We start from the raw sequence: 17,429 nt of genomic DNA, 5'->3' as shown, positions 1-17,429 counted from the left end.
TTTTTAATATTTAGCTTCTTTTTTTTTCGACCACCCTGAATGAAAATCCCGGATCCGCCACTGATTTCATGTCCTTACAATGGGAATGATAATCCCTGTTTATACTAATAGATAGGGGCACATATTTCATGTATCACGCCCCTGCCCATAATGAATATTAATTGGATAATAATAATGAGCAATACAGAGGACCATTCAGCCCAATAACACCAGGAGACAACGTCTAACCCAATCTGTAACGGCAGCCCGTTTAGCTCTTCTCCGGAGCTATTCCAACAGTCTCTCAGACTGAGCGATTCCTCCGTATAATGGCATTTCTTCCGGTGACATTCAATGGTGACTCATCCTTGACTTATCCTTTAAGCCACGTGGCTTATCGGTACTGGTCCAGTTGTGTTGTACGAATATTTCCCAATATAATGCATATGCCAGTATAGAATAAGATTAAAAATGTTCTCTATGGTAGACATGCATAGTCAAAGTTATCTTAGATACATTTCAAACTGTATGAGTATTATATACTGTGTTGATAAAACATCAACTGGATCTTCTATGCATCATCTCAAATGCATATCAACACATGAAATGTACTCTTGACAAAAAATGTTACATCAGAACTAGTTAGGGGTCACACCCAAAAGCAAATCTAGGGTGAGTTCTACTGTTCAACTGAACTGATTGCTCTAGAAAACTATGAGTACGTATGCAAAAGAATTTATAATGTATACATGTAATAAGATTACACTCATTTTGAACCCGACTCCTCCAAATTCTGGATTCGCATCTTGTCAGACGCAGAAAGTTCGCTAACGTGTACGTCCGTGTTTACTGTCGAAGTTCAGTAACGCTCAGTCGCACTCATCTAATACCAACCAATCAGCAGTCGCAGCTCATATATAAATACAAAACAGCCACAACAAAGGAGGACTATTGTCGAATGAGGAAAATGTTACATTATCTTGATCTTTCTTCTTCTTCCTTTTCTATTTCTTGTTTTTTCACCCTTTCTTTCTTCTCCATGATTCTCTCTTCATCATTCTTCTTTCTTTCTCAGAGTAATCCTGTTACTTGCAAAAAGACAATAGAGATTCACGCGATCATGTCAACATCAGGATAGCTGATAGTATCACTCTTCTTCCTTGCAGTTCATTTCCCAGGAATTATTATAAATGTACCTTAGTTTGAATATCAATGGACTATTCATGATGTTTGGACAAAAATTTCAATCGTAGTTCTTTTCACCCTTCAACTATAAATAAGAGATCAAAACCTGCCAGGTCTTTTGACTTGGTACATGAACTGTATTATCCGAGTCTTTTGCAAGCAGCTCTTTTTGTCAAAATACAAAAGCAGTCTCTGCCATCAGAAATTGCTTCATATATCTGACTAAATTCCTTTATAGAATAGCAGCCTTCTACAGCCATCTAGTTATTATTTTTCTAGCTACGCCGCAGAAGCATTCGATGAGATCATTCCAAGTGCACAAGTTAAGAGAACTGAATAAACTCAAGGAATTATGATATATGTGATACTTGAAGCTGGTTGAGCCTGGTAAACCAAATTGAATGCAAAATCATATGGAATAGATCATATCTAGTTGGTGTTGAGTTCCAAAGAAATGCTCCTGCAACATCTTGACATTATTTTGCATGGCCCGGTAACGTCTCAAAGGTATACTTAATAAAATCTCCTTTAATCTAGGAATATTCTTTCTCAACAATAACCACAGAAAAAGCGCTCCAATTAAGAACTTCACTAAACAGAAGGGCGAAATTATTAACAATGTGTCAATATATCATTTACACAGTTGTAATTTTATTTGTAACACAGTGGCAGTTTTGTAATTAGTTACACTTGGTTAGTTAAGTTAGTTATGCTTAGCTGTCAACGAGCTCTTAGATAGTTAGTTAGCTTTTAGTTGGTCTTTGCTTATTTCATTTCATGTATACAATGTGCACTTGCACAGATTGAACAACACAATTTTCATTTCATGATAATGAGATCATCTCATATTTTCTCTCTCTAAGTTTCATTTGAGGATTTGAAGATTTTCATCTCCTCCATACCTTGAAGGTTCATCAATGGAGGTTCAACCTCATCAATGGAGGTTCAACCTTACTTTACTTTAGTAGTCTGATTTTATCATGGTATTAGAGCACAACTCTTTCATTTCCGCATCTATTACTTGATTAATATCAAATTCTCAAACTAGGTTTACTTGTTCAGTATTCGTTCAAATTGCGTAATCCTGGATGTATGCGGTGTGAATTTAGTGTCTCTCTCTTCAAATTGTGTTGTTGATTCAACTTGTAACCTTCGATTCAGTTCAATTTTGATCGAAGTTTTTTTTTTCTCATCTGGTTTGTTGAACTTCGAATCTGTTGAATATAGTCAAATTAGGATCGAGAGTTATTCGTTTAGTTAGTTGAACTTAGTCAAATAAGGATTCGATTCAATCGATTTCGAAACTCCTGTGTTGTACTTAAAGTTTTTTATTGCTCAGTTGAAAACTCTTAACCTAGAACAGTTATACCAATACAGCAATCATGCCTGAGAAAAAAACAACCACAGAATCAACCAGCACTACATCAAACATAGATACTGCTAATCCACTTTACATGCATCCATCAGAGAGTATAGGTTCAACATTACTTCCAACAGTTTTTGATGGAACAGGATATAGGTCATGAGACGAGCTATTCTTAAAGCATTATCAGTGAAAACCAAAAAAGGCTTCATCAATGGAAAGGTTAAGAAACCAGATCTAGAGGATCATACATTTGCACAATGGGAGAGATGTGATGATATGGTGACCTCATGGATCCTCAACTCCTTGTCATAAGATTTGAGAGATGGTTTGCAGTATGTGAACAATGCCAAGGAACTTTGGGAGAAACTGGAGTATAGGTACGATCAGACAAATGGTGCAAAGTTGTACCAACTTCAAAGAGAAATAAATGACCTAGTCCAAGGAAGCCTTGACAACACTGGATATTACACCAAGATGAAGAAGCTTTGGGAGGAAATGAGACACTTGACACAAATTCTCAGTGCACATGCTTGTGCACATGTGATGGAAAGACTAAGTTGCACAAGGTTGAGCAGGACAGGAGACTAATTCAATTTTTTATTCTGTTTTAAATTTACATGCTCAAAATTTAAATAACTTGCCTGGAACAAATAAAAGCTACGATTTTTATCAGAGTGACGTAAGGTCGTGAACCTCCGATTACATTATGGCCTCATCGTCATCGCTATGTCTCACCTTGAAGGAACTAACACCATGAGGTGAGACAACAACAAAGAGTAACATTAATGGAATTATAAACGTAGAAATATCAACATCATGAAAACATCGTTATCATCTTCACTAGCATAAACATATCTCATGAAGAGCTTTTAATGATCTTTAACTTTCCTCTTTTGGGATGTAAGGAGGTCATGGGAATACGGAGAAGAATTTGTAAATCAAGAGTTATGCCTTTGAAAGAAGGGACTAGCCTTACATACCTTTATCTCCTTAGCGATATCGACTAAGCGCACTCCTTCCGAATTCACAATTCTACATACAAAGGGTTCGCACTAAGATTAGATAATCGGAAGTATACTTAAGCTTAAACTAAAGCGATTAAAGGCTAACGAAAATTGGGCAGCATTTCCTTTGTTTTGACAACTTTTCCCGATATAATAAAACAGCTCCCAAACATCATAACAATACCCATAATACCATAATACGTGAATCCCTTCGAGTTAGACATTATTCGACTTCTAATTTCACTTCCACAATCCCCCATAACCATAACTATAATACAATATCATGTTCATCATTCACATAATATTTCCTCAACACCATTAGAATCATTCGTAACAAGATTATACTCGTATTACGCCATGAATCATAACTTAAACTACCTTTCAACCCAACATACCATTATTAGCATATTTGAGTTCATATTCCATATTTATTCCTAATTCAAATTCTTCAACTACTCAACACCATCAATAACATGAAACAATTGTAAAACTCACCTTTGGTTATGTAGGATGGTATTTGGATGGAAATACTCCTCTTGAGAAAAGCTCAACTTTAGTACCAAAGAGATTCTCAACTTCTATCAACCCTAGGAAGCATCCACACCTTTGATTCTACCAACTTTTGATGTTTGATCCTTGATTTCCCTCTTAGATATGTGTTAGTGTAATATAGAGAGGGTTCTATAGGTTTAGGGAATGTTGGAGAAGTAAGGAAATGAAGAAAATAAACTTTGGGTCCCTATTTTATAAAATTAAAATTTTGCCCGTTGGGTGTTATACGGACACTTATACGGTCCGTATAAGTGACCGTGGTTCACCATCATGGAAAACATCCTTCCTGTTGGGTTATACGGACCGTATAAGTAGTTGTATAACTCCACTTTCCCGAAGTTAATTCCGTCATTTCGTTTGATCTCCAATCCTTATGGAACCTTCTCAACACTTCTTTAACACTTTACTAACTATCCAAGGAACATTATAGCTTCTCCCCAAGACACTATTAAATCGCCATTAGCTCGATACTTTACTAAACTCTTTTCCAAACACGGCTTATAGTTTACATTCTTCAACAAACTTTCCTTTCCCACTTCGAACGTTTTTGAAATCTTAATTAGAACCGTTACGTAACCTTTCTCACTGGTAGGGACATCGCACATATCTCACCCTACGTTATTCTATCTACTTTACAACGACATGGAATTTTCGTGGTGTAACACTCCCCCCCCCCCCCCCCTCTCCCCCCAAGAACATTCGATCTCGAATGTTAAATTCTCGAAAATTCTACAGAAATTTTGCCAGAGTTTTCCCTGTAATTTAGCACTACCATCCTGTCACAGCAACCCAAAATGATATCGCCACACAGGGCTACAACATCAACAACAAGAAACATGGCCACACATGACCCATAAGCGATAAGAAAAACATTTCATACCTGGGAATACTGGCGTTTCATCTTGAGTCTTCTCTGAGGGTTGAAATGCTTGTGGATATTTGGACTTCATAGCTTCTTCTGCTTCCCAAGTCATTTCCTTTCTGTTATTATTCCTCCATAACACCTTCACTGAGGCCACTTCCTTATTTCTGAGTTTCCGCACTTGTCTATCTAGTATGGCAATAGGCATTTCTTCATAAGCCCATTTTTCGGTGACTTGAATGTTGCTTGCGGGTACTATTTTGGTAGGATCTCCAATGCATTTATGAAGCATCGATACATGAAAAACTGGATGGACTGAGTTAAGCTCTGGGGGTAGGTCCAATTTATAAGCTACTTGGCCCACTTTGCGTACAATCTTGTAGGGTCCAATATATCGGGGGAAAAGCTTGCCTTTCCTGCCAAATCTCATTATACTTTTCATTGGCGACACTTATAGAAATACCCAATCATTGACCTGAAATTCCAAATTCCGTCAGCGATTATCTGCATAAGATTTTTGGTGGATTTGAGCTGTCAACAATCAGTCTCGAATAAGCTTAATCTTCTCAACCGCTTGTTAGATCAATTCTGGGCCAATTAACTGTGTTTCCCCTACTTCAAACCATCCGATGGGCGACTACATTTTCTACCATATAAGGCTTCATACGGAGCCATCTAGATACTGGTATGATAGCTGTTATTAGATGCAAACTTAATGAATAGAAAGTGATCCTCCCAACTACCTCCAAAGTCCAATGCACAAGCCCGCAACATATCTTCTAAGGTTTGGATGGTGCGTTCAGCTTGTCCATCAGTCTGTGGGTGAAATGCAGTGCTAAATTTCACTTGAGTACCCAATCCTTCTTGAAAGGACCTCCAAAATTTGGCTGTGAACTGTGCTCCTCTGTCAGTAATGATGGACATCAGAATTCCATGAAGTCGTACTATTTCTTTGAGATACATTCTGCATAATCTTCTGTCGAATATGTAGATCTGACTGGTAGAAAATGTACTGATTTCGTGAGCCTGTCAACAACCACCCAGATAGAGTCATACTTGCGTCGAGAACGAGGTAAACCCACAACAAAATCCATATTGATTGCTTCCCATTTCCAGGTTGGAACTTCCATTGCTTGTAAGAGCCCTGCTAGTTTTTGGTGCTCAATTTTCACCTGTTGACTATTTAGACATTGAGCCACAAACTCTGTTATGTCTCTCTTCATTCCTTCCCACCAATACATTATTTTGAGATCATGGTACATCTTTATCGCTCTTGGGTGAACGGAATAACGAGAGTAATGGGCTTCTTCCAGAATTTGACGACGCAGTCCCGCAACATCCAGAACACATAGCCTACTTCGATACCTGAGAATCCCATCTACAGAGATCTCAAATAGTGTTTTCTCCTTTTAGGGAAGTGTACCTCTATAATAGCTTAATTTGGGGTCCTCATATTGGCGTCTTTTTATTTCTGTCTCTAGGGACGAAACAGATGGGTTAAGCACGACGAACTCCCCGTATTGCCCGAATCCGATGGCGAACTCAGGCTAGGCTAGCTGGGTGGAGCTCACGGGCTAATTCTTTCTTTTCCGACGGGACATCACACTGATTGCCCATGGATTTACGACTAAGGGCATCGGCCACCACGTTTGCTTTTCCCGGATGGTATAGAATATTTACACCGTAATCCTTCAATAGTTCCAACAATCGCCTCTGTCGCAGATTCAATTCCTTTTGCTTGAAAATATATTGAAGGATTTTGTGATATGTGTAGATATCTACGTGAACACCGCACAAGTAATGCCTCTATATCTTTAGAGCATGGATAACCGCAACTGGTTCCAGGTCATGGGTTGGATAATTCTTCTCGTATTTTCGCAATTGCCTAGAGGCATAAGCGATGACGATCATGTCGTACCGCATTACGCCCTAGCCCGACATTGAGGCATCGAAAGACACCACATAACCTTCTGATCCTTCTGGAAGTGTCAGGACTGGGGCTGAAGTCAACCTATCTTTCAGCTCCTGAAAGCTGCGTTCACAAGTATCGGTCTACTAAAATTTGGCAGCTTTCTGCGTTAGCTTCATCAGTGGCGCTGAAATAGAGGAAAATCCTTCCACAAATCTTCTATAATAACCTGCTAGTCCCAGAAAGCTGCGGACTTCTGTAGGCGTTGTAGGCCTTGGCCAAGTCTTCACAACCTCAATCTTTTAGGTATCGACCCGAATACCATCAGCTGAAATAATATGGCCCAGAAAGTCACAGAGTTCAACCAGAATTCACATTTTGAAAATTTAGCATATAATTTTCGAGCTCGGAGAATTCTCAGACAAGACGCAAATGATCTCGTATGCTCCGCCTCCGACTTCGAATATACCTGTGATGTCATCGATAAACACAATTATGAATAAATCTAGAAATGGCCTGAACACATCATTCATCAAGTTCATGAACACTGCTGGAGCGTTAGTTAAACCAAACGACATCACCCAAAATTCATAATGACTATATCTGGTTCTAAAAGCCGTCTTCGGAATATCTTCTTCTTTGACCCTCACTTGGTGATATCCTGACCTCAGATCTATCTTGGAAAACCACTTGGCTCCTTGGAATTGATCAAATAAATCATCGATTCTCGGAAGCGAATATTTATTCTTTATTGTCACCCTGTTCAGCTGCCTATAATCGATACACATCCGTAAGGACCCGTCTTTCTTTCTTACGAATAGAACAGGTGCTCCCCATGGCGATGAACTGGGTCTAATAAATCTCTTCTCGAGCAAATCTTTCAATTGTACTTTTAGTTCTTTCAATTCCGCAGAAGCCATTCTGTAGGGAGGAATAGATATTGGCTCAGTATTCGGCAGTACATCAATAGTAAATTCAATCTCCCGCTCTGGTGGAAAGCCTGGGAGTTCATCCGGGAACACATGTAGAAACTCATTTATTACCAAGACAGATTAGAGAGTCGGCGGTTTTTCTTCCGTGTCATGAACCCGAACTAGATCATGCATCTGACCTTTTTGCAATCATCTTCCTTGCTTTGAGGTAGGAAATAAACTCCGCCTCTTGGAGATGATTTAAAGGTTACCCTTCCACTCTAAAACTGGTTCTCCTGAAAATTGGAATCGAACCACTTTGGCCCTACAATCTACATTGGCGTAGCAGGAAGCTAACCAATCCATGCCTATAATAACATCGAAATCTAGCATTTCCAGTTCAATTAAATCAGCTACAGTGTGCCGACCACACACTATAATCACACAGTCTTTTGTACACTGTCCGCTATCACGGTGTTCACTAGCGGGTGATACACCGAAGGTTTAATTGGCTTGGGTTTTATTCCAATACGACGCCGATATAGGAGTAATATATGATAAGTGTAGACCCCATATCAATCAATGCATAAACATCATCTAAGATAATCGTCAATATACCTATCACGACACCTGGTAGTTCTCGAATCCGTCGTCCATTGTCACATCAATTGGTTCTCGGGACCGCTCGAACTGAGGCTCCTTCTTTGCCTCTCGCCACGCCCGTCGAAACCTCGGGGAGCCGCCTACAGGCGCACGAACGACGAAGAACCCGTCGTCGAACCCGTAGGTCGGGGCTTCATCTTCGCTCCTCAATGGACAATCGCGCATCATATGGCCAACTCGGCCGCAGGCACAACAAGCATCCGAGCCTCGGCGACACTGACCCGAATATAACTTACCGCACCGATCGCACCGTGCACGGCGTGGTCTCCTCCGTCGGGATCACCCAAATACCGGGGAATACGAAGCTTTTCGAACCCCCGACTCGGCCCGGAATAAATGAGGCGATCAAACCTCTGGCCCACAAATCGAGGAGGTGCACTAGATGCAGACTGGCCTGAATGTCTGGAATACTGTTGCCCCTGGCCTTCTCTGTATTCACTGCTAGCACCCGCAGATCTGGCCCTTTTTCCATGTCCCCTATCCACATCTCGCTCATCTCTATGCCGTTGTTATTGCTCTTCTAGATTTTGGGCATGTGCTTGAATACACGAGATGTCCATTCCTTCCAGAAGTGAAGCTGTCAGACAATCTTTAAACAAGTGTGGCCCTAAGACACTCACAAACTGATGTACCCGGTCTCCCATATCGGCTACCATGGCCGGAGCATATCTAGCCAATGAATTAAATCGAAGACTATATTCCCGGGCACTCATACTTCCTTGCTTGAGGTTCAAGAATTTATCAGCACGAGCTCGACGGACCTCGGGTGGCAAATAATGTCGAATAAAAGCATCCACAAACTCTTGCCATTTTGGGGGAGGTGCATTTTTCCCTCTTAAAGAAATCCAATTGTTGGACTCTATAAGAAGCCAACTCCACCAACTCAGTATCAGAATCATGAATTATTCTTAGCGTTCTCAGTACCTCATCAATGAAACTCTGCGGGTCTTCATCCGGTTTTGACCCAAAAAATTCTGGAGGGTTTAAACTCATAAATCACGGGCTCGAGCACTAGTCGCCCTATCACTTGGACCCGCACTCTGCCGCTGAGCCTAGGCGACAACTAACTGAGTCAACAACTGGACTGCATCTCGAAAGTCCTGATCTGGAGCAATAGAGGAAGGAGCTGGGGCCCTCTCATGCCCCTCTGCTGCTGGAAAAATAGGAGTGGGAGTGGCATGCGAGGGAATAGCACTCTGGGCCTCACTATGTCCCAACTCAGCTGGGGGTTCTCGGCTGGTACCTGCTCCAACAGCGTCTAATATTGTGCGGATTTGCTTCTTCCTTGGCGGCATCGCTGAAATCATAATGCACAATTAGAATAGGAGGAAACCTTACATTTTAGCTCTACCGTACGATCTATGAAGAAGAAAGACGTTCATTATTCCTAAATGCCCCGCAGCCTCTTGTTTATAAGTGTGGCGCGCTTCACACCCATAAACAAGACTGCGACACGGCTTCGAGACACACCCTAAAGACGAAACTCGCTCGATACCACTTTTGTCCCGATCGGCCTGTAGGCCATGATACGAGTACCCGGGCGACTACCGAGCACCATCCATCATGCTACTATCATGCTCAACTTGTACTCATATATTCTCCAAGATGATGCTTGCTTAACCGATCAGTAAGTTTCTCCATAAAACATGCATATATATATATATATATATATATATATATATATATATATATATATATATATATATATATATATAGCGAGCCCTCATGGCAACAAAAGAATAATATACAAAACATACATCGAGGGTCACATGACATCTACTACCCACACACGAGTATCTACGAGCCTCTAACTGAAATACTGAAGTCATGAAGACGGGACAGGACCCCGCCGTATCCAAGTATATATACAAAAGGATAGATCAGAATTGCACCTCTGGAATATGCTGCTCCCGTCGTGCAAGCCGATCCGGCTCGTAGGAAGCCGGGGTCGCCCCCGTCATACCCGGGGCATGGGCACGAGCCGTCCGAAAAGGACGTCGGCACGAACAATGTCTGCCCGAGTATATAAGGCATTCATTATAACATAATAAAGAAACACGAGGATAAAGGATAAAAGTTAACCTGTGACTACTTGCCCCTTAAAGCGGAATCATGCATGCAAGCTTATAAATAAACATCATCATATCATATATTGCTGCGGAACGTGCAGCCCGATCATATATCATCATATATCAATCTATTGCCGCGAAACGAACGGCCCGATCCATTACCCATATATCCCGCGTCCGGGACGATATCATAAAATACCCGATCGTGTGGTATGCGTCTATAGCGCCTCACCTTTCCCCATGTCCCCTATATACATATACATATCATATACATATATATATAATATAGGTAGCATGCATGAGAGCCCAAATAAAAGCTACGATTTTTATCAGAGTGACGTAAGGTCGTGAACCTCCGATTACATTATGGCCTCATCGTCATCGCTATGTCTCAATTGAAGGAACTAACACCAGGTGAGACAACAACAAAGAGTAACATTAATGGAATTATAAACGTAGAAATATCAACATCATGAAAACATCGTTATCATCTTCACTAGCATAAACATATCTCATGAAGAGCTTTTAATGATATTTAACTTTCCTCTTTTGGGATGTAAGGAGGTCATGGGAATACGGAGAAGAATTTATAAATCAAGAGTTATGCCTTTGAAAGAAGGGACTAGCCTTACATACCTTTATCTCCTTAGCGATATCGACTAAGCGCACTCCTTCCGCATTCACAATTCTACATACAAAGGGTTCGCACTAAGATTAGATAATCGGAAGTATACTTAAGCTTAAACTAAAGCGATTAAAGGCTAACGAAAATTAGGCAGCATTTCCTTTGTTTCGACAACTTTTCCCGATATAATAAAACAGCTCCCAAACATCATAACAACACCTATAATACCATAATACGTGAATCCCTTCGAGTTAGAAATTATTCGACTTCTAATTTCACTTCCACAATCCCCCATAACCATAACTATAATACAATATCATGTTCATCATTCACATAATACTTTCTCAACACCATTAGCGTCATTCGTAACAAGATTATACTCGTATTATGTCATGAATCATAACTCAAACTACCTTTCAACCCAACATACCATTATTAGCATATTTGAGTTCATATTCCATATTTATTCCTAATTCAAATTCTTCAACTACTCAACACCATCAATAACATGAAACAATTGTAAAACTCACCTTTAGTTATGTAGGGATGGTCTTTGGATGGAAATACTCCTCTTGAGAAAAGCTCAACTTTAGTACCAAAAAGATTCTCAACTTCTATCAACCCTAGGAAGCATCCACACCCTTGATTCTACCAACTTTTGATATTTAATCCTTGATTTCCCTCTTAGATATGTGTTAGTGTAATATAGAGAGGGTTCTAGAGGTTTAGGGAATGTTGGAGAAGTAAGGAAATGAAAAAAATGAACTTTGGGTCCCTATTTTATAAAATTAAAATTTTGCCCGTTGGGTGTTATACGGACACTTATACGGTCCGTATAAGTGACCGTAGTTCACCATCATGGAAAACATCCTTCCTGTTGGGTTATACGGACCCCTTATACGGACCATATAAAGTTATACGGACCGTATAAGTGGTCGTATAACTCAACTTTCCCGAAGTTAATTCCATCATTTCGTTTGATCTCCAATCCTTATGGAATCTTCTCAACACTTGTTTAACACTTTACTAACAATCCAAGGAACATTATAGTGTAACATCCCGTAAATCCGTATAGAGTGTGAAAGCATTATATGAGTCCTTTGGAACCTTATATGTTGGGTTATGTGCATGACTTTATGCTAAAGACCCAAGAGGAGATGGTCAAAATGAAAAACTCTCTACAGTTTCATAAAAAGGAGGTTGGACGGTCGTCGTTTGTACCGTCGTTCTGTTCGAAGCTCCGTCCTTTGCACCGTCGATTGTGAGGAAGAGAAAGTTGCTCACTGGAAATTTCATGACTTTGATGGAGCAGATCGACGCTCCGTCGATCTGTTCAATGCTCCGTCGTTTGTACCGTCGTTTGTGCCTGGCGGGCTGAAATTATATAAGTTGCAAAATTTTAGTTTTTCTTCCATTCTTTTCACTCTCAAAAACCCAAAGGGCGAAAATATCTCTCTAGGGCTCCAACACTAAGGTAAGAACATCTTAATCATTGATTATCAATTCTAACATCAAACCCATGATTCTTAACATGACTCTTGTGACCAAAACCTAGGGTTTGCAACATAATTCTTTCCAAAGTGATTCAAGCTAGGGTTTGGGTGTTCTTCATTAGAAAAGTGAATTGTTAAACCTTGTTTAACAAATTAAGGTATGTCTCTCTTTTTAAAAAAACTTCTCTTGAATGAAAATCACTTTTTGAAACTATTATTGGAAGTATAAATTTTATTCAAGATTCTTTAATGAATGTAAGGAAAAGTAATCTTTTCATGTTTCTTGAACCCTAATTCATGTCTAAATGGTGGTTAATGTGTGTGAGGGGACAAACCCACAGTAAACCTAGATTGTAACAAACCCTATATACGTATAAGATATTATGAATGTTTTCCTCTATGAGAGATGCTTAATAATAATGGTTAAGAGTTGGTAATAACATTTTTATTGATGAATTGAGACATGGAAATCTTTTGTAAAGGAGCTATACGTTTTCAAAACATTGTTTGTTATGACTTATTCTTTCAATATGGCATAATGAACTTTAATGTTATTGATGGTGTGACTACTTTGAGACAAATTGTGAATCGGCTTCTATGCCATGGACTTTGTTGTTGTGTTTGCCTTGCTATTCGGGAGGAAGAGTAGCCACTATGGATCCTAGTGTATTAATTGCCTTGCCATTCGGGGGGAAGAGTGGCCACTTCCGGTTCGCTACACAGGTGTGTTAATGGCCTTGCTATTCGGGAGGAAGAGTAGCCACCGTGAATCCATATTCCGTGTATTCTTGTTGTGTTATTGAGTTGGGCCTATATGGGCGATTGTGATATCCATATCTATTATGGAACTGGTATTTATGCCTGATTGACTTAAAGCATAATTGAAACTGGGATTATGAAATGGCTTTGTAAACTATTTAATAAATGATATTAAGAAGCACAAAGTGGAATAACTGTTTTATACTATCTTTTCAGAACTGATTTCTTTATGTATTATTATATTTTATTTTCATATTACTTATTGTACCCGAGGCACTCACTGAGTACGAAGTACTCAGACATACCATTGTTGTCTTTGATGGTATGTTAGGTAATGGAGAAGAGCAGGTTGTTGTTACTCCGGGCGTATAGGACGGACTTGCTATGCTGCTGATTTGGTGAGCCCACACATTCATTCGTGGGACACCCTATTTATTTAATTTCATTTATTTATATTAGTTTTCGGGCTGTGTCCCGATGAATTAGACATTTATTCCTTATTCTTAGAAGTTCCTTAGTATACATTTGAATGTGGGTAGAAGAGAGTTGTTGTGTAACTCTTTTGGGCACGTTATCATGTTTTGGTTGAATTATTTAAATTATAAAGACTTCCGCTGATCTAGTTCGCATATTCATGATTTGTTACATTTATTTTATAAACTGTTGGAGACGAATATTGAACCTGGCGGGTTCAAGTGTATTATTGTGTCGTTTAGGTTCTTCCGATGTTGTTCATGACGTCGGATGCCGGTCACCACTAGGGTGGGTTTTGGGGCATGACATATAGCTTCTCCCCAAGACATTATTAAATCGCCATTAGCTCGGTACTTTACTAAACTCTTTTCCAAACACGGCTTATACCTTACATTCTTCAACGAACTTTCCTTTTCTGCTTCGAACGTCTTTGAAATCTTAATTAGAACCGTTAGGTAACCTTTCTCACTAGTAGGGACATCGCACACATCTCACCCTGTGTTAGTTCATGCGATCACCCAGAGAACCACACTTAAAAACTGCTTTTCATGCGCTTAGGTACCTTCAGGCTGATCCTACCTTGGGAATTTTCATATCAAACAAACCTGATTATACTGTGACTACTTATTGTGATTCAGACTGGGCAGCATGCCCAGATTCAAGGAGTATATGAGTGGGTACCTAGTCTTAATGGGAGACAGTCCTATTAGCTAAAAGTCTAAGAAGCAAACTACTGTTTCATTATCATTTGCAGAGACTGAGTACAGAGCTGTCAGGAAAGTAGTTGGTGAATTAGTTTGGCTTGAAATATTACTCCTTGAACTCACAGTTTCATGTCCCTTGCCTATACAAGTTTATTGTGACAGTCAGGTCGCAGTTTATATAGCAAAGAACCCTGTCTTCCATGAGAGAACTACGCATATAGAGGTGGATTGCCACTTTGTTGAGGACAAGCTTCAAGCAGGCATGATCAGCCTTCATCACATTCCTACTACTTCACAACTGGCTGACATTTTCACAAAAGCTCTAACAGGAATCCAACACTACTCTATTATGGGCAAGTTGGACATGCTCCCTTCACCTCCAACTTGAGGGGAGTGTCAAGAATATCACTTACACAGTTGTAATCTTATTTGTAACACAGTGGCAGTTTTGTAATTAGTTACACTTAGTTAGTTAAGTTAGTTATGCTTAGCTGTCAATGAGCTGTTAGATAATTAGTTAGCTTTTAGTTAGTCTTTGCTTATTTCATTTCATGTATATATGTGCACTTACACAGATTGAACAACACAATTTTCATTTCATGATAATGAGATCATCTCACATTTTCTCTCTCTAACTTTCATTTGGGGATTTGAAGATTTTCATCTGCTCCATACCTTGAAGGTTCATTAATGGAGGTTCAACCTTACTTTACTTTAGTATTCTGATTTTATCACAATGATAACTGGAACACACTCATAATATATTGCCTCGACAATCCTCGGGCTATTCACTTTGTAACCTATTGGACAAAGGCTTGCTCGATTTCATGTGTTCGGGGTAAGACATAACTTTTGAGGCCGTATGGGGTAGGGCACCTCGTAAATTCTTATGGATTCATCTTTGTTTCTCCAATACTGAGGAGTTTGGGATGGGCCCAGGACCGTGCATATTTCTAGCGAAAAAGGCAAGAATCGGGCGTTGTATCACTCTTTTTCCACCGAGGTTTCTAAGAGGCCTCCTGGGATTCCTTATGGTGGTCTCAGGTAGGGAAACATTCTTCCCAGCAATAAAGATTACTTCTGATATATCTGAATTGCAGAGAGCTTTTGTTAAAACACAGAGTAGTAAGAAAACGTAGAAAGCTCCAAAATCAATAACCAGAAAAAAGTTTTAACACATATAATAATTGCAAATTCCCTCCAGAGCTGCATTGGCACTTCTACATGCATACGACATGTACTCATACGTGCATATTTCACAAAGTGTTTCTTATTTGTACTATTTAGTTTAATATGCAGTTAAAGTACTCTACTTTTGGCCGCGAAACTATAACGATTTTCCACACACTTCCGAAATCATGTTGAACTTTGACACGTAAATATGTCAAAACATATTTTAGAACGTGAACGGACAAAATGAGGGGTAAGATTATCTACTTATGATGAGTGATAAAATCTTGTTTAAGGACTTTATGTTATAGGCCGGTTTTGTTTTGATAAAAGTCGAGAGGTAATTAATTTTAAAATTAGATGGCTTGTATTGTCCAATTCTCAATATTGTTTTTTTGAGTGAAATAGTTAACATAAAAGAGCCAAAAATACCTCTCCATTATGGAAAAAATAACAAATTTGCCCCTTGAATTTTGTCCCAACTATGCGCTATTAGAGGACTGACTCATATTTGCGTCATAACTATGGGAAGAAAAAAAATCTACCCTGAGTTTGAATTTGGTCCCAAGTATTCCCATACCCTTTAGTGGACTGCTCAAATTTGCCTATCAACTATGGGAAACAGAAGAAATTAAATTTGCCCTCCATTTGAATTTGGTCCCGTTCTTGTTAATTCCAATATTATAACTCATTATTATTATTATTATTATTATTCCCGAATTAATTTGTTCCCGCCAAATAACCCTTTCCTAAATTATTTCTACAAAGAAAAAAGGAAACAGAGAGAAGCAGTGGTTTCCTAAGCATAACGACTTTAAATAGTCCCAGGATTAAATATGAGATAAGTACATTTATCCCACGTTTGGTTGGGATAAAATCGCAGTATAACTAATCCCCGGATTATAGTGTTATTTTAGCCCTGTGGAAAGGTGGAATAACTAATCCCGAGATAAGTAATCCAGAAATAACTCATTTCCCAACCAAACGACCCCGTAGGGTATAAAATTAGAAATTACTCCTATTTCTTTCTACTTTCCCCATTTTAACCTTCCATGGATTACTTTTTAGTCTACCGAGTGACTTTCTAAATGCGCGTTTTTACATTTTTGCTCCCTAAGCCAAAACCAACACAAAACAGGAAAAGAACTCTGAATCCCATTTTAAGTAGGGAACTTAAAGTCTTATATTAGAACAAGCTAACTACAATTATTATGACAGCAAACAAATTCTCATTAGTTGATATTAGCAAGAAATAGGAAACAAAAGTTATAATTTATTGCAGCAAACAACAATAGTTCGAATAGGAAAAAAATTTGGTAACTTCCAAATTTTGAATTCTCATTCCCTATCCCACTTTAATTAGGAAACCTCGTTTTCTTATATATACAGCCCCTATTAGTTCCATTCCACAACTTACTTCATATTTACAATAGTTCTCTAGTATTCTTTTGCCAATGGCTGAGATTTATGAAGTCTCTTTCTACAGTGATGAAATTGAGGTTACCGTCACCAAAAACTCCTCAGTCGTTAATACCTGGATTGTGCAAACGGTGCAGACGCATCGTCGTAGACTCCGCAAGCTCCTGGTGGGTCTCGATATCGAGTGGCTCCCGTGTTTCAACCCAGACGAAAACCACCTGTCGTCGCTCTCCTCCGGCTCGCGTGGGCGGCTCGCCTTTTATTCCAACTCCTCCACAAAGACGC

General features: G+C 39.3%; 1 pseudogene; it reads right to left on the bottom strand.

Annotated features, from left to right (window-relative positions):
* Positions 1-1,514: 1,514 nt before the first annotated feature.
* On the bottom strand, positions 1,515-17,287 carry LOC132067249 (probable glycosyltransferase At5g03795; annotated as a pseudogene).
* Positions 17,288-17,429: the final 142 nt, after the last annotated feature.

This window comes from Lycium ferocissimum, chromosome 1, assembly GCF_029784015.1.
Source record: "Lycium ferocissimum isolate CSIRO_LF1 chromosome 1, AGI_CSIRO_Lferr_CH_V1, whole genome shotgun sequence".
NCBI lineage: Eukaryota > Viridiplantae > Streptophyta > Magnoliopsida > Solanales > Solanaceae > Lycium > Lycium ferocissimum.
This window is presented reverse-complemented; position numbering and strand designations above follow the sequence as displayed.